This window comes from Camellia sinensis, chromosome 2, assembly GCF_055761805.1.
Source record: "Camellia sinensis isolate YWXY chromosome 2, ASM5576180v1, whole genome shotgun sequence".
Lineage (NCBI taxonomy): Eukaryota > Viridiplantae > Streptophyta > Magnoliopsida > Ericales > Theaceae > Camellia > Camellia sinensis.
This window is the reverse complement of record NC_138962.1, coordinates 151,177,437-151,203,132: the sequence shown is the minus strand read 5'-3', so window position 1 is coordinate 151,203,132 and position 25,696 is coordinate 151,177,437. Positions and strand designations below refer to the sequence as shown.

The window sequence follows — 25,696 nt, the reverse complement described above, 5'->3', positions numbered from 1 at the left end:
TTGTATTTCAATTCTAAGTTGAATACGTGTTAGTTGTAGCATCTCACATGCCATCTTAGAATAGTCGAGCCTATCTTAGTTGCATTTTGCATGTGTTGCATTTTGCATGTGTTGCATTAGCCATCTTAACATGAATTAGGATCATGCATTGATTACTAACTAGTTTTTGTTTTGGCTCGGAGTACTCGATAAGTGTTTATGCTTTAGCATCCGTGCATGCGTGTGAGTGATTGCCATGACAGCATGCTTATCATGAGGCTATATGCTTATGCGATATAACTGCCTGAATGCCTGTGGGTGAAAGTTGGGTTGCTTGAGTTGGAATAATTCGTCGAAACCCGTGTTTTAGCCTACTTGCGAGTAGCAAACTTCAATCCATTTTTCGAAACAAACGGATATACGATGCTTCGTTCCAACTTAGGCAATCCAGTCTATACTTGTTTTGCTGTGCGCATCACGTAGTAATTCTAGGCTAATAAACCGAAATAAGAGCACATAATGTTTTCAAAAATCGATATCATGGTTAGTAGATGTCGATCTTTGATCGGGCGAGCGGGAGTGCTCATAGCTGACCTTTCCCAATCGTATCCAAGTTCTCGAGCCGAGACAACTTTGGTGATGACGGACATGTGGCCTTAGGCAACGAGTCAGGGTTTCCTAAATTCTCCAAAAATAAATATTTAGGTGGTGACTCTGTATCTGGCAAAGCAGTCCAAGTTTGGCACTTCTTTCTAAAAAATCTGTTTTCCAAAAACGATTTGCCGGATTTGGACTCTTTGGTGATTTATCAGTCTTGCATTGCACTTTGCAAGATCAGATTAAGAACCGTGACAATTTGAGTCCGAACTGTAGTGAGTCCCCAATGAACAAAACGGGATTTCCTTCCCAGGACGTTCGGGGATGTCTACACATTGTTAATTATTGTTACCTTGAAAACTAATAGTTTGTCTATGTGGTTATTATATTTATTAAGAATAGTTGATAAGAAAGATCGAAAAAGAAAAATGCAAGATGATGATTTTAGATAGGAATCTTTGTTAAATCCTTACCTATTAAACTACGTGATTATCATTGAAAATAATATTTTCATTGATTTAAGTCTAAATATTTCATATTCATAGGATATATTTAACATCTAAAAATGTAGATATATGTTCTTAAGTAATTTAAAAAAAGTGATCGAATCTTTAAGATTCACGATTTGATTCGATTCACGATTCGGTACGAGGCCATTTCAATTCACAATACGAATCTCAATTTGACAACTATGATTGGGTATTGTGCGTTTTGTTGAAATTTATTATTTTGCTCATATTGATGAAATTTTTAAAATTTTTATTCATTTTTTAAATTTTATATAGTTCTACAATATTTGATTTGGCAGTTTGGTAAAAATTATGCTCCATTCAATTTCCACTAGGGGTGCTCACAGATTCGGCCAATCTATTAAAACACATTCGACCCAACCCAACCCACCTGCTTTTAAGAGGCTTTGATAGTATGGTAGGACAGAGGCGGATAGAGATTTTCAAAATCTACCTATGTTCTAATGGATGGCGAATGAGAGGCCACCCGATCCAACCCAATCCGCCAACCCTCCTTAAGAAAATGATTTTATGTTTTTATACTTTGTATGTTAAAAGAAATATATTTTATTTAGTAATAATATTAAACAATTTATGAAATATGAAAGTTTGACTTTTGTTTCAATTATAAAAAATGAAGAATAGAAAATTTTAGACTCAAATAAAGCCCAAAATAGTAAAAAAAAATTACTCTAAAATAGTTTTTAAAAAAGCCTAATATGGTAAAGCCCAAAACCACCAAATCTATTCGCACCTACCCGCACGACCCGCTCAATCCGTATCCACTAACTAAGCGGGCAGGTGCAGATTGATTTTTTTTAATCCGCCTATGTTCAAAGGGATAGCGGATGGGAAGCCATCTAACCCAACTCGATCCGCGAGTATAATTTCCACATCATTTTACTATGTCAACCAAATAGTAGAATCAGAATGAGCATTCCATTCTATTCTATCATGTATTCCATTCCCACTTCATTTCATTTCTATGTACCAAATGTGCTGTTAGTTCTTCAGCATCACCATCAAAAATATTTTCATACATGTCAGTGTCGCCAGACATGTATAAAAGGACTGTACTCATATTCACTTGACTAACCTTACCCATCTAGCTCATCGTTGTCAACCCCATGACCAACAAAATCACTCCAAAGCATGACTTTGATTGTTAGTTGTGTTCACAATAGAAGAACCAACTTACCAACTAGTCCATTTTTCATACACCAGGAAGTCTAGAGTTAAATTCTACATATGTTGCATAGTCAATTTCTCTGCTAAATCATCCAATATGAAGGGACATTTTATTGACATCAAAGTAGTCATACAATGTATTTGCCCCCCAATGTACTTTTTCCATAATTCATCCTTAAATTTACCACTATGGTGAATTTCCTTTGTGAAGTATGTAGAATCAAGCCTTGAACCAACAATATCATGGGTGACAATTTGAAGCAATAAAATGATAGGTGGATGTCAAGTATTTTAATCAAATTTGTATAAAAAAAACTTTGAAAAACACACACACACACACACACACATTTCTAACTTAGAAGTGCATAAAAAACAGAGTAAAACAAAAATTTCATGACATCAAGCATAATAAACAATAATCTCACAAAAAATCTAGTACAATACTTTTTTCAAGCATTATAATCTCGACAACCTTATAATGTGAACATGTATGTCCTAACTGGGCCATCATCATCTTCCACTGATGAATTTTCAACTCTCAAGCCACTGAAATCACCGTTCTCCATTCTCTCATTGCAATGATCGTGATTAGGGCTACCAATTGCCATCCCCCATGTTTGATGCCAGGTATGAAACATGTGATATGTAAAGGCTTATTTATTTATGCTGTTGTACAGTGATGAATTTTCACTTCTACTTCTGATTCAATTGCTAGAGCTGACAGAGTAAGCATGGGGAACCTATAGCGATCCCGGGTTTACCCTTGTTGTACAGTGATCCGGACATGTGTCCGTGGATGTTGGTAGTTGTTTATCATCTTGTTTGCATCCTCTTTACTATGTATTTTGAGTTATAGGATGTGTTGGGCAGATTTGTTACAGGTTGGTTGAGTTTAGAAACCAAAACTAGTTGCCCAGATTTTGGCCTGTCCGCTTGAGCGGGGGTTTGGGCGCTCGAGCGGGGAATACACCCATCCAGTATTTCCTGTGCAGTGTTGGACGCTCGAGCGTGGGATTAGCCGCTCGAGCGGGGTTGTGTGAGTTCCGCTCGAGCGGGATGTTGGAAGCTCGAGCGGAGACCTGGCTCTGTAAAAGTGCTGGGAGAGTGCATCCGGCGCTCGAGCGGGAATTTGGCCGCTCGAGCGGGGGTCTGTGAGTGACGCTCGAGCGGAGTGTTTTACGCTCGAGCGGGGCGACTGGGTTTAAGTCCCGAATTGTGACTTTTCAAATCACTTTTTCACTTTCTCTTCTCTCTCCTACTTTTCCAAAAACACCATTGTTGAGCCTCTCACTCTAGAACTCTACCTTCTCTCTAGGTTTTGATCTAGTAGGAGTGATTTGCTCATCTTTGGCCTTTACAAAAAAGTTGTTGATCATCGAGGGCTACATTTTAATCTGAAAATTTCGAGTTTTGGAGCACGTTGGGTTTTGTCATCTTCTTCTTTGGGGCTCCGGATTTGAGGTAGGGATATCCTACTCCTCTCTATGGATTTTGTCTTTAAATTTTAGTATTTTGAGATGTTGGGGTTGGTTTGGTAATTTTGTGAAAGTTTGGGACTTTTGTGTAATTTTACAAAAGTTGGGGTTTTATTTGTAATAAACCTAAATGCATGTTTGGCATAGAGTAATGGAATAAATGTTGAATCATTGATGAAAATGGGACCTAAGGGTTGAAATGTTAATTATGGATAATGACCTAATTACATTGTTTGATTAATTGGGATAATTAATTGTGAGAAATGAGGAAATGAAATGGAATTGTCGAGATTGGGAATGTATGGGGTTGAAGGGTGTAGTTGAATTGTTTATCACACACCGAAATGAAATGTTGATTGAATATCCATTGTGCATTTATTTTCTGTTTAGAAATAATTGCTTTGGGCTATCGGTGGAGGATAGTCGTGATTGTTGTAGACAATGCATGATGATTAGGCAAGCGGAAACTAATCAATGGAATGTGTCATGGAATTTGACGGTTGATAGAATACATTAATTATATGTATTGAGTGATTGTATATAGAACCAATGTGTTTGTATACGTTATGTGTAGAACAGGAGATGGGGGATGTACTCCGCGGTTTAGGGAAAGATAGGGGATGTACCTCTAAACCGGATAGTGTTGGGAGAAGATAGGGGATGAACTCCGTAGATACAGCTCATATGCTTGTCTAGAGAAGTAAAGATAGAGCTTATATGCTTATCTTTGTGAAGTGTGGATATAGCTTATATGCTTATCTGTGAATATGGGATATTGTTGATATACATATCTGTTGAGAATGTGGATAGAGCTTATATGTCTATCTGTTGAAAAAGGGGAAAATGAAAAGTAACTTGGACTCATAAGTCGTATGACATAAATATGTAATTTATGTGAATGTATCAGTGTTGGCCATCTATCAATTGATAATCTTTTACTCATTGTTCATGGTTGGTTTAGTGTATTTCTACTGGGCTGTGGCTCACCCTATATGGGAATATCATTTTCAGGTACAAGTAGCATGCCACCTCCAAGGACATAGCTTGGGAGGCTTGAGGCGGACACACTTTTGTCGTTTTACTTTTTGATGTATTACATGTAAATTCAAGCCAAGGGCTTAATGTGTATGAGTTAGTACTCTTTTGTTGTAACCAAGTGTTAACTTGGAAAGCTGTAAGCCCATAGGGCATTTGCTTTTGTTGTTAATATGTAATACTTATGTGATAGAATTCTGATATAATGGAAGAATGTGGAACTTTTACATATCAATGCATGTCTTATTTGATGGGTTTATTGTTGTTATTTTGAGGGCGTTACAACTTGGTATCAGAGCGTACCGGGTTCGAATACTTTGGGTACGTGGGAAGTGAATAGTATCACAATGGGTTTGTCTCGCTTGATAAGAGACTTAGATGTAGTGTTATATGCTACGTGCTAAATTGATAACATGCTTATGTGACTATGTGGGTATGGGATTTAGTTTCTAGGATGTTGATTGGATCCTTGGGTTTCTGGGAGTCTTGTTGGAAAAGCACTTGATCAATGCTGTTTCTAACCGGAACTCTAGTAACGCCTCGAGACTATCATTATCCGGAAATGAAATTCGTAAGTGCTTATGTGTTTGTGTGCTTACGTGGAGTGAATTACAGTTGTCCATGCATTAGGACGCGGGTGTTTAGTTTCGGCACATTTATGAATGCGCTAATGTTCTGTGTTACCTTTATTAGTATGTCAGGGCGAGGAAGAGGTGCTAGGCGTGGTAGACCTGCGAGGCAGGAGGTACCGTTACCGGAGGAGGTTCCGGCAATGCAGGAGGGAGTTGGCCAGGCCAATGTGGCCGAGCCAGTGGGTCAGCAGGCTATGGGTGCCTTGGCCAGAGAGATAGCAGGAGCTTTGGGTATTCTTAGAGCTGGGAATCAGGCAGCTGAGGCAGGGCCTTCTTTCTTGAAGAGGGAGTTTTTCCGGTCAAATCCGGATGAGTTTATCGGGGATCCGAAGGAGCCACTGAAGGCTAATGAGTGGCTAGAGCAAATGAGTAAGACGTTCGAGATGCTTGGCATCGAGGACGGAGCACTGAAAGTGACCTTGGCATCCTTCCAGCTGAAGGGAGATACGGGTCAATGGTGGAAGTACGAGAAGGCTCGTGTTGGTGGTACTTGGGAGGCGTTTGTGAATGCTTTTCAGGAGAGGTTTTTGTCTGCAGCAGCTAGGGAGAAGCTGAGGGACCAGTTTAGCCGGCTTAAACAGCAGGGCTTGTCAGTGGCCGAGTTTGAGGCTACTTTTACTAGTCTGTCCAGATTTGCACCTGAACTAGTGGCGTCTGAGGAACGTCGTTGCTGTGAGTTTGAGCGGAAGTTGAGGCGGGGCCTCAAGTTGAGAGTTGGTGGGTCGTATATCCGAGAGTATAGACACCTGGTAGATGCTGTTGCTCATATGGAGATTATGATGCAGGAAGAGGAGGAAGAACAGAGGGGCTCCAAGAGGAGCCAGGATGGCCAGGGTGATGGCAGGAGGCAGAGGGGTTATAACCCTCAGCAGTCTCAAGGAGTAGTTTCTAGATCGACCTTTCCAGTGCCGAGTGCAGGCTCGGGGAGAGGCAATCAGGGGGAGTTTGCTTGTTACAAGTGTGGCCAGCTGGGTCACAAGGTTTCTGTTTGCCCGCAGAAGGGTGGGGGTCAGAGAGCTACTTCTTCTTCAGCTAGACCGCAGAGTCAGAGTTTGGGCAGGGGGCAGCCCTTGTCTTGTTATCAGTGTGGACAGCCTGGGCACCTGAAGAGGTTTTGCCCGCAGTTGAGTGCCACTTCAGGAGCATCTGGTTCTAGGCAGACGCAGGGTTTTCAGCCAGCTCAGTCTGTGCAGGCCTCGAGGGCCAATCCGGGAGCTTCGTCATCCCAGTCTGTGCAGCAGTCTTTTGCTCCGAGAGGTGAGCAGGTAGACCAGGGGCCTACGGGGCGCGTGTATGCTGTTATCGCGCAGGATTTAGTACCGGCTCCATCAGTAGTGAGAGGTACTTTTCTGTTTTGCAACTTGGTTGCTAATGTGTTGATAGACACGGGTGCATCTCATTCTTTTGTATCTGCTGCATTTGCATCTGTTTTGGAATTGGAGTTAGCACAGTTAGCATCTCCTATTTGTGTGGTATCGCCTTTGGGTGGTGAGTTGATCTTGAAACAGGGTGTTAGAGGTTGTGATATAGAGGTCGCCGACTATAGGCTTCCTTTTCCGTTTGTTGTCATGCCCATGAAGGGTTTTGATGTTATTTTGGGTATGGACTGGCTATCGTCATACCGGGCTGTTATCGATTGCTACCGCCAGAGGGTCACGTTATGTACCTTGAGCGGGGAGTGGTTCCATTTCTTGGGAGACCGGGTTGGTAGTGTTTTGCCACCGGGGTATGATTCGCGAGGGCGAAGTGAGCTTAGTGGTCTACTTGCTAGCTTTGAGAGTGGTGAGAGTGGTGAGACCCAGCTTGTGTTACCGAGGGTGGTTTGTGAGTATTTGGATGTCTTTCCCGAAGATCTTGTTAGTTTGCCACCTCACCGAGAGATAGAGTTCTCTATCGATTTAGTGCCGGGCACGGCGCCGATTTCTATGGCACCTTACCGTTTTGCTCCAGCAGAGTTGGTTGAGTTGAAAGTTCAGCTCCAAGAATTGCTAGATAAGGGCTTTGTTCGCCCTAGTGTTTCGTCGTGGGGAGCACCGGCCCTCTTTGTTAAAAAGAAAGATGGTGCCTTGAGATTGTGTATTGACTACCGGAAATTGAATCGGGCTACGGTTAAGAATAAGTATCCTATGCCCCGTATAGATGACCTGTTTGACCAGTTGAAGGGTTCCCGTTGTTTCTCTAAGATAGACTTAAGATCGGGTTACCACCAGTTGAGGGTCAGGGAGGAGGATATTCCGAAGACGGCATTCCGTACGCGGTATGGCCATTATGAGTTTCTGGTGATGCCATTCGGGCTTACCAATGCACCGGCAGTCTTTATGGACTTGATGAATCGGACCTTCCGGGAATTCTTGGATCGGTTTGTAGTCGTTTTTGTGGACGACATCCTTATCTATTCGCCTTCTGAGGAGGAGCACGAGGAACACTTGAGAGTGGTGCTTGAGTTGCTTAGAGCCCATAGGCTGTATGCCAAATTTGGGAAATGTGAGTTTTGGCTGAGGGAAGTCAAATTCTTAGGCCACGTGGTATCCGGGGAAGGGGTGTCTGTTGATACATCCAAGGTTGAGGCAGTGCAGGATTGGGCACAGCCTACGAGTGTATTTGAGATCCGCAGTTTTCTGGGATTAGCTGGGTATTACCGCCGGTTTGTGAAAGATTTCTCCAGGTTAGCGTCACCGTTGACTAGACTGACTCAGAAGGGAGTCAAGTTTGTGTGGAGTGAGACTTGTGAAAAGTCGTTTCAAGAGCTGAAAGTTAGATTGACCACCGCTTCGGTGTTGATTATTCCGGAGAGAGGGTTGGGTTATGTGGTTTATTGTGATGCCTCATGAGAGGGTCTGGGTTGTGTGTTGATGCAAGAGGGGAAAGTGGTAGCTTATGGCTCACGTCATTTGAAAATACACGAGAAGAATTACCCCGCACACGACCTAGAGTTAGCAGCAGTGATCTTTGCCTTTAAAATCTGGAGGCACTACCTTTATGGTGAGAAGTTCGAGGTGTTCTCGGACCACAAGAGTTTGAAGTATCTGTTTACCCAGAGAGACTTGAATCTGAGGCAGAGGAGATGGATGGAGTTCATCGAGGATTATGATTTTGAGTTGCATTATCATCCGGGAAAGGCCAATGTTGTGGCCGACGCCCTTAGTAGGAAATCCATTAGCGATGTAGCTTGTATAGCCATCCGGGAATGGGAGATGTTGGGAGCACTTGGCGAGTTTGATTTGCTACTGGGCGAATCTGTTGAGGATGCGGCCTTGTTTTCTGTCGTTGCGCAGCCTACACTTGTGACTAGAGTGTTAGAGGCACAGAGAGGTGACCTTGAGGTAGAATCTCTCCGAGAGAAGATCTCCAGTGGGAAAGTTGAGAAGGGTTTGACGGTGTATCCCGACCTGAGTATGAGATACCGAGACCGTTTGTTTGTACCGGAGTCTTGCCGAGAGGAGGTACTCCGAGAGTTTCACCATTCGCGCCTTGCGGTGCATCCGGGGGGTACTAAGATGTATCAGGATTTGAGTCGCCAGTTTTGGTGGCGGGGTATGAAGAGGGATGTGGCTGTTTTCGTATCGAAGTGCCTTACTTGCCAGCAAGTGAAGGCCGAGCATCAAAGGCCAGCGGGTTTGTTGCAACCCTTGCCTATTGCCGAGTGGAAGTGGGAGCATGTCACTATGGACTTCATTGTAGGTCTTCCGAGGACTCAGCGGGGTAGTGATGCCATTTGGGTAGTTGTAGACCGGTTGACTAAATCGGCACACTTTATTCCTATGCGCGTGAGAGATTCGGTAGATCATCTAGCCGACTTCTATATTCGGGACATAGTGAGATTGCACGGGGTCCCAGTGACGATCGTCTCAGATAGAGATCCTCGTTTTACTGCTAGGTTGTGGCAGAGCTTGCAGAGTGCCTTGGGCACTAAGTTGACCTTTAGTACGACATATCATCCTCAGACTGACGGGCAGTCCGAGCGTACTATTCAGATCCTCGAGGATATGCTTCGGGGTTGTGTCCTGGACTTCAGTGGGACGTGGGAGAGGCACTTACCCTTGGTAGAGTTTTCCTACAACAACAGTTTTCAGTCTAGCATCGGTATGTCACCGTTTGAGGCCTTGTATGGCCGACCGTGTAGGTCTCCAGTTTGTTGGGCCGAGGTGGGTGATGCACCTTTATTGGGTCCGGAGTTGGTTAGGGAGACAACGGAGAAAATTGAGCTTATCCGTAGGAGGCTTGTTACAGCCCAGAGTCGACAAAAGAGTTATGCCGACCGTAGGAGGAGGCCTTTGGCGTTTGAGGTAGGTGATCATGTCTTTCTGAAGATATCACCTAGGCGAGGCTTGATGAGGTTTGGGAAGAGTGGGAAGTTATCCCCTCGGTTTATTGGTCCTTTTGAGATCCTTGAGAGGATTGGCGAGGTTGCTTATCGGTTAGCCTTACCGCCGCAGTTGTCCGGAGTTCATGACGTGTTTCATGTGAGTATGCTTCGGAAGTATAAGCCAGATCCATCACATGTGTTGGATTGGACCGATTTAGAGGTAGATGAGGATACCTCGTATGAGGAGAGACCGGTTCGGGTCTTGGATAGGCGGGATCGGGTCTTGCGTGGCAAGACCATTCCTTTGGTGAAAGTCTTGTGGAAACATCACGGAGTGGAGGAAGCCACTTGGGAACGTGAGTTGGAAGTCCGTGAGAAATATCCAGACTTGTTTGTTGATATGTAAGCATGTATTTAAATTTTGAACTATTGTTGAACTTAAGAGCTTTTATATATGTCTTAAGTTGTGAAACATTGAAAATGTTTTGGTTTATTGGAAGTATGTTTTAGAACTTGCCTCATATGGAAGTTGAATGTGACCTTATATGTGTTGAATGTATTGTTGAAATTGGAAAGATAATGCGTAATGTTAATGCATGTTGAAAGTACATATGTTGTTTACATATTGTGGAATGCCTCTTGTTAAAGGGAGGGGGTGACCGGTAATGGGTCGGATTGTTGAATGTTAAAGTGACATTGTTTAAAATGGAGGAAAACTTGTTTTTTTGAAAACTTGTGCTTAATTTCGGGGACGAAATTCTTTAAGGGGGGGGAGGTTATAGCGATCCCGGGTTTACCCTTGTTGTACAGTGATCCGGACATGTGTCCATGGATGTTGGTAGTTGTTTATCATCTTGTTTGCATCCTTTTTACTATGTATTTTGAGTTATAGGATGTGTTGGGCAGATTTGTTACAGGTTGGTTGAGTTTAGAAACCAAAACTAGTTGCCCAGATTTTGGCCTGTCCGCTCGAGCGGGGGTTTGGGCGCTCGAGCGGGGAATACACCCATCCAGTATTTCCTGTGCAGTGTTGGACGCTCGAGCGTGGGATTAGCCGCTCGAGCGGGGTTGTGTGAGTTCCGCTCGAGCGGGATGTTGGAAGCTCGAGCGGAGACCTGGCTCTGTAAAAGTGCTGGGAGAGTGCATCCGGCGCTCGAGCGGGAATTTGGCCGCTCGAGCGGGGGTCTGTGAGTGACGCTCGAGCGGAGTGTTTTACGCTCGAGCGGGGCGACTGGGTTTAAGTCCCGAATTGTGACTTTTCAAATCACTTTTTCACTTTCTTTTCTCTCTCCTACTTTTCAAAAACACCATTGTTGAGCCTCTCACTCTAGAACTCTACATTCTCTCTAGGTTTTGATCTAGTAGGAGTGATTTGCTCATCTTTGGCCTTTACAAAAAAGTTGTTGATCATCGAGGGCTACATTTTAATCTGAAAATTTCGGGTTTTGGAGCACGTTGGGTTTTGTCATCTTCTTCTTTGGAGCTCCGGATTTGAGGTAGGGATATCCTACTCCTCTCTATGGATTTTGTCTTTAAATTTTAGTATTTTGAGATATTGGGGTTGGTTTGGTAATTTTGTGAAAGTTTGGGACTTTTGTGTAATTTTACAAAAGTTGGGGTTTTATTTGTAATAAACCTAAATGCATGTTTGGCATAGAGTAATGAAATAAATGTTGAATCATTGATGAAAATGGGACCTAAGGGTTGAAATGTTAATTATGGATAATGACCTAATTACATTGTTTGATTAATTGGGATAATTAATTGTGAGAAATGAGGAAATGAAATGGAATTGTCGAGATTGGGAATGTATGGGGTTAAAGGGTGTAGTTGAATTGTTTATCACACACCGAAATGAAATGTTGATTGAATATCCATTGTGCATTTATTTTCTGTTTAGAAATAATTGCTTTGGGCTATCGGTGGAGGATAGTTGTGATTGTTGTAGACAATGCATGATGATTAGGCAAACGGAAACTAATCAATGGAATGTGTCATGGAATTTGACGGTTGATAGAATACATTAATTATATGTATTGAGTGATTGTATATAGAACCAATGTGTTTGTATACGTTATGTGTAGAGGAGGAGATGGGGGATGTACTCCGCGGTTTAGGGGAAGATAGGGGATGTACCTCTAAACCGGATAGTGTTGGGAGAAGATAGGGGATGAACTTCGTAGATAGAGCTTATATGCTTATCTTTATGAAGTGTGGATATAGCTTATATGCTTATCTGTGAATATGGGACATTGTTGATATACATATCTGTTGAGAATATGGATAGAGCTTATATGTCTATCTGTTGAAAAAGGGGAAAATGAAAAGTAACTTGGACTCATAAGTCGTATGACATGAATATGTAATTTATGTGAATGTATCAGTGTTGGCCATCTATCAATTGACAATCTTTTAGTCATTGTTCATGGTTGGTTTAGTGTATTTCTACTGGGCTGTGGCTCACCCTATATGGGAATATCATTTTCAGGTACAGGTAGCATGCCACCTCCAAGGACATAGCTTGGGAGGCTTGAGGCGGACACACTTTTGTCGTTTTACTTTTTGATGTATTACATGTAAATTCAAGCCAAGGGCTTAATGTGTATGAGTTAGTACTTTTTTGTTGTAACCAAGTGTTAACTTGGAAAGCTGTAAGCCCATAGGGCATTTGCTTTTGTTGTTAACATGTAATACTTATGTGATAGAATTCTGATATAATGGAAGAATGTGAAACTTTTACATATCAATGCATGTCTTATTTGATGGGTTTATTGTTGTTATTTTGAGGGCGTTACAGAACCACATTGGGAAAGTTTCATATATTGGGAATTAATTGATACAATTTAGATAGTAGGAATCAAAATAACTTAAAATGTATACTTTGGAGAGTAAAGGTGTAATTAAGCTGAAAAGTTTTCAAGAACCATGATGCATCAACCAAATAGTGTCATGTGTTTAGGTCAAAGTGGTTGAAGGTGCCTCTGTAAAGGCGAAAATGGAAATGGCCCTAGGCTGAGGTATCCAGCATACATCTATTAGGGCTTAGCAAAAACTGGCCCTAACAAGACAATTATCAAAAAGAAAAAAAAGTGGACTCTGAATACTAGGAATGGGGTTTTGTTGGGTTGTAAAGCAGTTACTGTAGTGGGTGATAGTTGGGGTGTATTAATCTTATAATGTTGCTGGATTTCTCCACATGATAGGAACCTGAGATGCACTTAGAAGTCGTTGACACTGCAGATTTTTTATTGCACTGCAACTACCGTGAACTGACTTCCATTCTCAATGTAGATTGATTTGAAGAAAAATAAAATAAAATAAAATAACTAATGGCAATAAATAAATAAAAAAACAAGGACTTTTGTTTCTTGTTTGATTTCATGCATACGATTCATTCACTGTTACTTTTCTTTTAATTGGGAATGTTATTTTCTTTAATTTTCTTCATTTAAAAACAATCAAGTCACATGTTTTGCCTCTGTCCATCTGAAACAGGGAAGTCTGCTTGTTTTCTGAGCCTGCTTGGACAGTTTTATATGATGCAAGCATAATTAATTTCACCTTTGTGTAGTTTTAGCATGCATAAGATTGCAACTGCACTATTAAAGCGACAAGGAAGGTATGTTTCATATTCTTCTTCTTCTTTATTTATTTATTTTTCTTTTAGTTTATGACTTTAACTACTTTATTAGAATAAAAAATCTGAAACTATCGATTCTTATACAGTGCAGTTTTACGCTTGCCTGAATTTGAAGCAATTATAAAGCGTTTCCAGTTAGAATCTGCCAACTTCTCAATCATCATCTCGAGCTTTCCAACCGTCTTCTAACCTCTTAATTGCCAATTTCACAGTAGACTGTTATCTTGTTATGAATTTCTATTCCAAGGCATCAAGATTAAAAATATACTTGAATGTGGAATTACCTTGTTATATACTTTTTGGCGCATGTAGAGAAAGTCGACCCAGTATTTTTTATTTATTAATTGTAAAAATGTAAGCATATTTCTGTTTACTAATAAATGAGAGTTTGGAAAAGGTATATGCACATTACGTAAATCATGTGCTAATAATAACTTCAAAACGATGAATGTTGGTGTGCTTTACGTTCTGGTTAATGTGTTTATTCTCAAGAATCACATTTAAATCATGTGCATATTTCTGTTAATGTGTTTATTGACAAATCTTGGCCTAATGCATGGTATTACTGTCACCCATCAAATTAGAAGTCTTATGTTGATGGATTTATTTTGAAAAAAAAATTAACGTGTTTCATGTAATTCAAGTCATCAGAAGTGACTGCAAATACTGCTGCCTGCCAAAATGGCTTTACAATTCACATATATATATATACATATATATTTTTAAACGAGGAATCCCTCCAAGAAAAGGCCACTTTAGAATCATCCAGGCAAGGTAGCTCTCAATACCTACAATCTATATGCATTGGGTAACGCTAGGCTTATCATAATTTTATAACCCAATTGTGTTTTATCATTTTGCGTGCCTACAATGTATGGGAGATATACACCAGTACTGATCTATTACATTAATAATGTTATGATTATCATATATATATATATATATATATATATATTTTTTTTTTATGATGTTTGGCTTATCATTTTACGTGTCAATACTGTTTTAGTAATAAATATAAGTGGTGGAATTTATTAAATCAATACATTGTTGATTCATAAGGTGGTTACACAAATTGTGATAACAAAACATGATCATTCCAACATTAATATTATTTTAACAAATGAGACATTGAATGTTGATGCTATGATGACCCATTATTTTTTTTTTGAAAATAGACAGTGCATAATTTAATTGAGCAAATTTTCGGATTTGACTGTTGTGTATATTCTGTGCGAAAATAGTTTGATTTTGTATTTTTTTAAAATAGTTTCCGATCTCAGAAAATTATGAAATTTTTATATGTTGTTCACATACAAGTCTAGCATGTTGGGTAAAAATTTCAGAATTTGTTACTGAGTATTTAATTTATGAAAATTCACAGACTGATTGGTGTTCAGTTTAATTTATAGCAGAATTTTGTTATTTAATTTTGAATATTTAGATCATGATTTGGATAAATTTGTTGGGTCTATTTTGGTATATAATTGGATCATGTTTGGTTTATGGGTGGGATCCATGACTTAGATTTAATTTAATTTGAGTTTGTTTTGAAAGTTGTTATTATTTATTATATAGGAGTTATAATAAATATTTAATAGTTAATTTTATGGTGCGTACCATATGGTGAAAAATTATATATTTTATAAAGAATGAAAATGTGTATATTTCATAATAAACAAAATATTATATTTTGTGATATACAAAAATGATATATTTTGTGGTGAGAAAAATTATATTATTTTATAATTTATATTATAAAATTTTTAGGTATTAGTACAAAAATTATATTTTTGCGGAAACTAAACTTTGAGAAGCAAACCCACGTGGGTTGCCTCCTCACTTTTTCTTTCCATCTTTTCATTTCCTTTCTTTAGGCATTTCATTTGGTGGGTGGAGCAGAGAGCTCCTGCTCTCTCTCTCTCTCTCTCTCTCTCTCTTGGTCTCTCTCTCTCTCTCTCTCTCTCTCTTCCTCTATTGTTGGCTTAAGTTTTAAGTTTAGAGTGAGAATCTTTAGAGTGAGATTTTGTAAAAAATATTATAAATAAAAGTCGGAGATCTCGTCATGATCTTCGTAATGGTAGTCTCAGATTCATGATCGGGTAAGATCTACCTTCCAGATCTGCTATTCTTCATTAATTGAGGTAGGGACTTTCTTCATATTTTTACATTAAAGTTATGTTAGGGTTATTTTGAGAAATATGTCATTTTAAGAGGTATTGCTTATATATATATATATATATAATTTTCAGATTTTTGTTTGGTAATTCTTGGAAGAAAAATTATGTTGAAATGTTAAGAATGTTGGCATTTTGATATTGATTTTGAAAAAATTATTTTGTGTTGTTAATTTTGTAAAAAAAAATCCGAAAATAAAATTTAAAGGTTGTATGATTGTATTTACATCATATTATGATTAGATGATATATTTTGAGAAATATAAAGTTAAATTATTGTTTTATCTTTGATTTCAGAATTTATTTTTGAGAAAAATAAATTGATATTGAGGAATATTGTGTAAATTGTTAAGTTTGGATTATAGAGCTGTTTTAGGATTAAAAACTCTAAAAGTGTTATATTCATAATATTTTATGAAAAGTGATATGTTGATAATAAAGTTGTGTTTATTTTTGTGAAAATAAAAAATGTGAAATGTGGACTTTTGAACTCACTACCTTAAAGATATTATTCTTGAGCACATTTCATAATTTTTGATATAAAGATCATGTGATTAATTAATTTAAGAAAAAGTTGTGAAAATTGTTGTTTGTTACCCAAAAGATAACCTAAGAGGGGGGTGAATTAGGTTTTTACAAATAAAAATAATAATACCCTAATAAAAATTATGACTAGCACAATACATAAATATAGTTAATGAAATAAAAATAATTAAAATAAATGTTCTAACAACTATGCCAGTTAATGAATTTAGCCTAGTGAAAATGTAAAATATAGTTATGGTAATTTAAATAAAATAAAGAGATATGGGAGAGAGAGGCAAACAAATTTATAGTGGTTCAGTTTCAACTCGGCCTACGTCCACTCCTCAAGCTTCACTTGAGATTTTCCACTATACTCTAGCTTCATAGGGTGCTAGCAACCTTTTCACAGATGGAGCAATCCTCCACAGATTTTACACAGACTTTCTAAGTCAAGAACACTGAGTGCACTACACTCTTACAAGGTTGAAAAGAAAGTATTTTTGCTTTCACAGAAAGCTACAAGAATTATCTCTTGAAGATAGATATAAAAATGAAGCTCTGATTTTTTTGTAAACCTCACATAGGAAAAATGGGCTTAAAGCTATATGTCTCAATATATAATTTATGAAAGAGGATGTAAACAAAAATTAAAGAACACTTCTCAGAGAATTTTTTCAGAGAATAGATGTGAGTGATTATAAATCAAAGAATATTTTCTGGTTTTTTTGTAACTTGTTTACATTAGAGGCTTTGATATATATAATAAAACTTATAGCCGTTTATAGCCGTTGTATTCATTTGAATATCTTCCACTCCATCATTACTGATTTGAATATTTTCTACTCCATCATTACTAATTTAAATAACTCCCACTCCATCATTACTAATTTGAATATCTTCCACTTAAACCTTTTGGCCTGCTGTTGTGCTGGGCTGTTTGAACCTTTATTTTGGACTGTTTGAACCTCTGGTTTGGGCATTATTTTTGGGTTAAAATGAACTCCTGATTTAAGCAAATATTAAATACATTCAAACAATATTTAGGATAAAAGTTTAGGTGAGAAATAATGAGACAAAATAAATTTTGATTCTATTTTTCTCTTTCAAATAAATTAAAACATTATTAAATAAATCATCAAAATAAATTTTGGATTCTATTAAAACATAATTAAATAAATCATCAAAATAAATTTTGGATTCTATTTTTTTCTTTCAAATAAATTAAAATATAATTAAATAAATCATCAAAATAAATTTTGGATTCTATTAAAACATAATTAAATAAATCATCAAAATAAATTTTGGATTCTATTTTTCTTTTTCAAATAAATTAAAATATAATTAAATAAATCATCAAAATAAATTTTAGATTCTATTTTTTTCTTTCAAATAAATTAAAATATAATTAAATAAATTATCAAAATAAATAAGTCTAACATTATTGGTAGAGAATTTGGGAAAAATATTACCTCTTTAAGTAGCTTGGTACAAAAAAAACGGTTATGTTAAAATATGGTTATATTTGAGGGATGAGACATGTGAAGTTAAGTTTGGCATTATAAATTTAAATTTTTTTGAATATAATAAACTTACTAATTTAGTGGATTAAATTAGTTTTGGTTAAAATGTTATATCCGTTATAGTTAAAAGTGTGTTATTGAGATTACACTATAATTTTTGATATAGTAGGATAGAAATGGTAATATTTATTAAGTATGAGATTTGGTAAAAATCATATTAGTTATCTTGGTTGAGGTGAAACAAAAATAGATTGAAGGTTTTGTGTGAGTCAAAACAATTGGGAAATTAATAAATGGTTTTAATATTTGGTGTATGCTATAATAGGTTATAGATTTGTCTTGAAATGACTAAGTTGGAAGTTTGTTGATTTACATGTGGTAAATATATGAACATTGACATTATTATATTATCTCTTGGGATTGTATCATGGTATTACATTGATAGAGATATAGAATTTGATCACAATGGAGTATTGTGTGGTGGAATTGAAATTGGAACTATTTTAATGCATTGTTACATATTGCGTTGCCATTCCATTTCATTGTTATCATGGATTTTGAATTCAATTGAAAACTATTGTTTTGATAAATGAATTATTTTTTGTGAAACAAGATCATTTTGAATTGTTTTGGGTAAATATGTTGGTAAGTCCAGCTAGGGGGTGTAGTTTGATATTGGTTAAGTTGGCCTGAGTGTTCATAGTAAAAGACCAGAAACCGCGCGGACAGGTGTTGAGCCTTCCAGTTAATACTGGTAAAAATAATAGATTACAGGTGTCGAGCCTTCCAGTTAATACTGGTAAAAATGACAAATTGGTAGTATTTGTATAGTTTACTTGCAGACACCAGCCTAGGGATTACCTGAATCGTATTTACCATCTTGGTATTTTATTGAAATTGTTGGATTAATGTATTTTCAAATTGGCATTGTGCATAAGATTTTCAAAAGATGAGAAAAATATTTTGGGCGTGACAGGGTATTTGCATTCATCTCATAAGACTGTATAAAATGAATTTGATTCATTATTTAATTATTTGATTCAATTGATAATGAGAAAATTGAATGAATTGAAAAGGATGTCCTGTTGCTATCGAAACGTGTTTATTTATTTAAGTTAACTTGTTGTGGTTAATTAAATAAATTAGATTTAAGAGATTATGTAATTAAATGTTATGGCTTTGACATGATATGATTTCACGTATATGTATGAGTATTTTGGTACCTACATTATCTTCTAATGTTTTAATATGGGATTGTTTGGTGAGATAGTGGTTGCTCATCCCCTACCTGTACATGTGTACAAGGAATGCTTTTCGGATTTGAAGATCAAACAATGGGTTTTACCATTTCATAAGTGTAATGTAGTGATCGATTGTACTATTTCATTTGTTATTTGGTTGAGTGCTATTTTTTTTTATAAAGAGTAGTGTCCTTTCTTTTATTGTAAGCCTTGGGGCATTTATTTTATTTGTATGTAAATGTCATTATTGTATAACGAGAGGGAATAAGTATATTTAATTATTCATCATTTCATCCAAGGATGAAATGTTATTTGTAAATGAACTTGATTAATGAATATTGATAATGTTATCCGAGTAATAAACTATGGGGCGTGACAGATGCAAACAACATGTGTCTGGTATTGGATTGAGTTGGTAATACATATCAAGTATTCAAAATTAATGGACTTATTAGGCGTTCACATATGCAAACATAGTGTATCTTGTATTATATGGGGGGTTTTTTTTTTAAGGTCCCTGGTATTATGATTTTATAGCATAAAGGACACTCAATATTTTTATAATGTCTAAGGTCCCTCAACATCAATCCAGAGAAAATTCGATCCAGAGAAAATTCAACCAGAGAAAATTCAATCCTGTGAAATTCTTTGGTCCAAACCAAGAGAAAATTCAATTTAATCCAGAGAAATTCTCTGGTCCAAATCAGAGAAAATTCAATTAAGAGAAATTCACTCTGGTCGAATTTTCTTTGAACTTCATAGAGAATTCTGGTTCACAGAGAATTTTTCTAGTGACTTCACAGAGAAACTCTCCCAATCAGAGAAATTTCCAAATTTCTCTGACCAAATCACATACTCACCCTTGTGATTTTCTTTGGCCATCATCTGAGTTGTTGGACCTCTGTAACTTGTCTGTTTCAACATTCCCAAACACCAGCTTTCATGAACATGTTGATCGCTTGGCACAACACAACCAAGGATAAAGTCTATATATATACATATATATAAAGGGTATATCAATAGCAGATTAGGCAAGTTACCTTTACCATGTCACAAATTCCACATCCAAAGACCTGTTGGTCAAACAAACCTTCCACTTGATGGATGTGCCCTGGGATATGCATGTCTTGAGCTATGACCAGAGCCACATCCATATTTGAAAAAATAGAGTCGCATTCATTTAGCATACGATTCTCTATCATCAACTAGAAGACATACTAATTAGGACCTTCGAACAAGGCCTCAGCTTGATTTTCGCCTGACTTAAGATGATAGCGGCTTGATGAAGGCACTTCCTCAGGCTACTGCTCTACCGACCTACTGGCTTCACTTTGGTCCGCCTCTCGGATTGTCATGAGCGGCAGGTTGGACTGCCTAGTGACACGATTGTGTCGCATCATTGCTGCATTAGAAGAGTCTGAGGATTCAATAAGGATCGGAGTGCCCTCCGACCTTGTTCGATGCTCTTTCCATGTAAAACCTCCATAGATCTCTTCTTCCTGTGTAGAGGGAGAAATGGCTAAGACCGACAAGGTCTTAAGAAGAGAAACAACAATGAACGGGGCTGAATTTCTCTATAATAGATGGGAGGGACCTTAGACATCAAAAATAATATTGTGAATGTCTTCCATTACTAAAAATGGAAGAGGGACTTTAGACTAATTTTTCCATATTATATTTAGTTGGTGATATGTGCCAAATATGTAAGATTATTGAGGTTACTAAGTATTCACATCTATAAATATGAACATGACAAATATGTAAGATTAATGAGCTTATTAGGAATTCGTATCATAAATGCGAACATCTTTTGAATTACTCTAGTTAAAATTAAAAATTAATATAAAAATGTAATAAGTCTTTAAAAAAAAAAAAAAAAAAAAAAAGTCATTAGTTTGGGAGTGCTGCACTCTATCTCAAAGTAAAAGCTCAGAGAATTTTCCAGCATTGTGGGGGCAACAGTTCAAGTTGACTGCCAGGGCCAAGACAAGAAGCATCTTCTGGTGGTGCAATCAAAAGAGTCCAAAGTTGCAACTGGAACTGGAACTAACTGAAGCAATCATGGTAAAGACTCAAAGATATAATAGCCCATTCAAGATCCATCATTTGATGTAGGAAAAGTGTACCCACACCATTTTGACATTTGTCATTCCAACCCCAACACTCTTAGGACAAAGTCATTTGGAAATGAAAATGTTATGTAACATGAAATTACCTTCCGAATTTTATTTGGAAAATGTAGTGAATGTGTAAATTTAAAATAGGTGAATTGTGAATTATATTTACAAGGCACATTTACACTCAAGTCCTAATTAAGATTTTTTAGATCTTTAAATCTTATTAATTTTTTAATAGTCGAAATTGTCCTTCAACAATGATTGTTCATCATTTATGATTATTTATAAAAGAATATGATGATTTAACATTTATTTTGATTTTCAAAACTTTAAAAAATTAACTTTCAAATTGAAAAAAAAAATGTGCAAAAAAAAAAAAAAATTTTGAAAAAATTGAAAAAACTAAATTATTATTATTTTTTTTGTGCAAAATTGAAAATTTTGTGTGTATTAAAGAGTATGGTGATGGAGCATTGATGTGGGAAATTGAAAATAAATAAATAAATAAATAAATAAAAATAACTGCTAATGTTCTTAGTTTTAAAACTGAAAAAAATTGATAATGTTTTTGGTTTTATTAGATAATTGAATCAGACTAATAAATAGAAGGGCAAAAACGTTTAATCACATGCTCTGTTGTTTTTTTTCTTAGTTAGTGAAACAATTATCTGAAACATTACTATGCAAAATGTTCCTTAGTTTAAAAAATTGAAAAAAGATGATAATATTGTCAGCTTTACTAAATAGTATTTATTAGTTCAAAAAAATCTTAACTAGGACCTAAGCTATGATAAATTTGTAAATATGACTTTTGGGTAATTAACTCTATTTAAAATTATTCTAGTCTATAAATATGCATTTTTGATTAATTTTCTGAGTAAATATATATATATATATATATATTTTGTTAAAACTTTCTAATATTGTAGTCTAGGAATGGAGGTTGAGTTGGTGGCATGATTTGGGAAAAGCTATTTGGTGGTCCGCTATCAAGTGAGGTTGGATTTTTATTTAGGGGGAGTTTGACAAATGTTTTAGTAATTTTTTTTTTTGTGCTTAACTTTTATTTTATTTATTTTCAATTAATTTTTGTAAATTTTAAAAATAATTTTTAATTTTTAGGTCTTACTAGATTAGAAAACCTTTAAAAAAATTAAAATTAAAAAAAGGTTTATTTTAGACTCTCTCTCTCTCTCTCTCTCTCTCTCTCTCTCTCTCTCTTTTTCTTTTTTTTTTTCCTTTTGTAAACTTTTTTTTTTATTTTTAAATTTGGGTCTTTATAAATTTTTAAAAAAAAACCTTTAAAAAAATGGTGATTGACCAATAAGTCTTATATTTTGAACTTGTAATTCATATAGTCTCATATTTTTTCTTGTGATCCATTTGGTCATTTTGGATGTGTAATGACTTAGTTGCCCACCACATTGGAGTGTCATATTTGAAAAAGTACACTAAAGAATTTTTTAGTGTCACATCATACCCGTCACGTTAGAGTATCACATTTGAGAAAAGTATACTAAAGAGTTTTTAATTTTTTTAGAATGTCACATCATACTCGTCACGTTGGAGTGTCATATTTCATGTTTGGGAAAAGTTTTTAATTTTTTTAGAGGGTCACATCATACCCGTTACGTTGTCACGTTTGAAAAAAATATACAAAGGTGTTTTTATTTTTTTTAAAGTGTTACATCATACCTGCCACGTTGTCATGTTTGAAAAAAGTACACTGATGAGTTTTTATTTTTTTTGAAGTGTCACGTCATACCTGCCACATTGTCACATTAGGAAAAAATAAAGAGCGTTTATTTTTTTTTGAAATGTCATACCATACCCGCCACGTTATCGCATTAGGGAAAAGTACACTAAAGAGTTTTTATTTTTCTTGAAGTAAAAGTTTTGGAGTGTCACATCATACCCGTCACGTTATCACATTTAGAAAAAGTACATTAAGGAGTTTTTAATTTTTTAGAATATCACATCATTGGCATGTCACATTAAAATCAGCCACATTGCAGTATCACATCATACTTATTACATTAATAAACGAATATAGCTGTCCACCAAAACACTACCAAAATAAAAAATAGGACCATACGGAAAAAAATTTATCCACTAATAGGACTTAATAGATCAATAAAAAAAACTTGAGACTAATTGAAGTACTAGTTTGTGAGATGGGATTTATCGGTAAGCATCCCTTAAAAAAAGATAAATAACAAATACACTTCCTAAGATTTATTTAAAATTCTAATTGCCCACTATAGTTTTGAAAATTATATGCTGACCCTCCAAATTTTAAATCGTATGACAAATTACCCATTTCATTAATCAACCATTAAGTCAATTAACAATTTTGAATGATATCATAAATATATTCTAATTAGCCGTACTGGTAAAGAGTAGTTAGGAATTTCATTTTTTTAAATTAATTCTGTTATATGATAAATTTTGAGAAGAGAGTATTATAATTTCTAAAACCAAAAAGGACAATTTGTATTTTATGCATATCTCAGATTGTGTAATTGTAATATATATAAATTTATAATTTTAAAATTTTCATTAAAAACAAAAGTTGGAAAAAGGTTAAAAATCAACCAATAACTTCAGCTCAAGTATTACAATTACAAGTCATTCTTGAGTTCAGGTCCCAATTGTTCAGAGCACCTAAGGATCCTTTATAGAATTTCTAACAGTAATCAAAGAAGAACAAGATTACTAGTTGTGAATATGTATTGTAGTGATCCCAGTTTTGCCACTTCGCTGAGTATGTCGGGGATCGAGCTACCCGGTGAGCTCGCGGGGGTCCAGGGGGCAGCGCCCCTTGGCGGGTCCTAGGGCAGCACCCTGGCAGGGTTGAGGGGCAGCGCCCCCGAAGCAAAAATGAAAAATGCATTAGAAGTTGTTTGTCCGCTCGAGCGGCCGTTTATGCGCTCGAGCGGAGAATATTTGGTTTCAGAAGTTTGACTTGTCTGCAAAAGTACTGGCAAAGTGTACTTGACGCTCGAGCGGGGCTTTCTACGCTTGAGCGGATCATGTTATATCAGTACATGAATCTAATGTTTCAGATCATTTTGTATATCTATCTCTCTCTAAAAACCCTTTCCTCTCCCTTCTCTCTACATTTTCCTATGCCAAATTGGATCAAACTGATTTCTCAAGATCCATTAGAGTTCTGCCATAAGTTCTTCATCAAAATTGATTAACTTCTCGTGGGCTTCATTGTGTGCCGTGCAGATCGAGTTTCGACACCGTTGATTTTGGGGGCTTCATCTCATTTCTTCTTCAAAACTTGAGGTACGGATTTTCTTAGAGTTATATATATATTTTTGCAAGATCTATATGATTTTCGAAATCATCTTTCGATAGCTTTGAAAATTGATTGTTGATTCAAGAAGTTGAGTGATTTTGAAAGTGAGTTTGTCTCTTGTTCTTTTAAAATGATCTTATGGGTTTTGATCTTCGTTGATTGAAGAAAAGATGATTTTTGAAAGTTTTTTTTCAAAAGATTTGAGTTGTATAGTTTTGGTGAGAAAACCTAGAATTTGGAGATTTTTTTTTAAAGAGCCTAAAAATCCATGAATGATATTGTTATATTTATTTTGTGTGTCAAAATAAATGAATATTTAGAAAATTTCTTATTCATATTTATATAAATGATGAATTTCAGGGAATATGCGAATTGTTGTTCATTTTGGAAATTATTGTTCAAAACGTTGACATAGTCTTGAAATGACTAATTGTTGAGGATAGTTGAGAAGAGGGAATTGTGTTATTCCTTGGATGATAAATTGGAATAAAAGTATTTATATTCATCTTGTGTTATTGGCATATCAATTCATTTGATTACATTAAACTTTGAAAGTTGATTTGAAAACTTGCATTGAGAAAAGAATGTTGAGAAACAAATTTTCATGGAATGGTTTTGGGGTAAATACGTTGGTAAGTCTTGATAGGTGGTGTAGATGATATTGAATAAGTTAGTCTGAGAGTCTGGGATGAAAGACCGAAAACCCGTGCGGGTAGGTGTTGAGCCTTCTGGTTAATACCGGTAAAAATGACAAATTGGTAGTACTTGTATAGTTTACTTGCAGACACCAACCTAGGGATTTCCAGAGTCGTATTTACCGCTCTTAAAATAAATTATTAAGTTTTGAAAAATTGAAATTGCATGACATCATTGAGCATGATGGCTTTCAAAGAGAAAGATGTGATTTTCTTTCAAAAGGGCATAGCATGGCATGGCATGCGCATTTCATCTCTTGAGACTTATATAAAATGTATATACTTTGTTAAAAATATCCTACTGGGCTTTATGCTCACCCTACGGGATTTTTGTGCAGGAAAATATGTGGTGATGCCGCCTAACTAAGGGCGAGGAAATGTGTGTTGAGAGCACGAGACTCTCACTTTGCTGTGACTCTGTGTGTAAGCCAAGGGCTGTATTTGTGTGAGTTTGAATAACCGTTTTCTATAACCAGGCTCAAGCCTTGGAAACTTGTAAACCCTTGGGGGTATTTTTTTGTTTATTTACTTGTTGTTGGATTAATATATTGTTGCATGAAGAACTATTGTATCATGTAATGTAAGTTTGGAGATTTATATTCGGTTTTCCTTGAAAGAGCCATGATTGTTGTATTATCATTTGGGCTAGAAATTTGTGGCGTTACAACTTGGTATTAGAGCTACCGGATTTGAATACTTGGAGCTCGTGGGAAGTGGTTGTTTAACCACAATGGGTTCATTTAGCATGCTTAGGAA

At 36.2% G+C, this 25,696-nt stretch overlaps 1 pseudogene across 1 annotated transcript in view; it reads left to right on the top strand.

The window, feature by feature from the left end:
• LOC114302196 (pentatricopeptide repeat-containing protein At3g53170 pseudogene) overlaps nt 1-13,721 on the top strand; it is a 29,823-nt pseudogene extending 16,102 nt beyond the window's left edge. The window contains exons 4-5 of the transcript XR_014360212.1: nt 13,217-13,340; nt 13,448-13,721. The product of XR_014360212.1 is annotated as a pentatricopeptide repeat-containing protein At3g53170 pseudogene (transcript). The remainder of the gene's footprint in view (nt 1-13,216; nt 13,341-13,447) is intronic.
• Nucleotides 13,722-25,696: the final 11,975 nt, after the last annotated feature.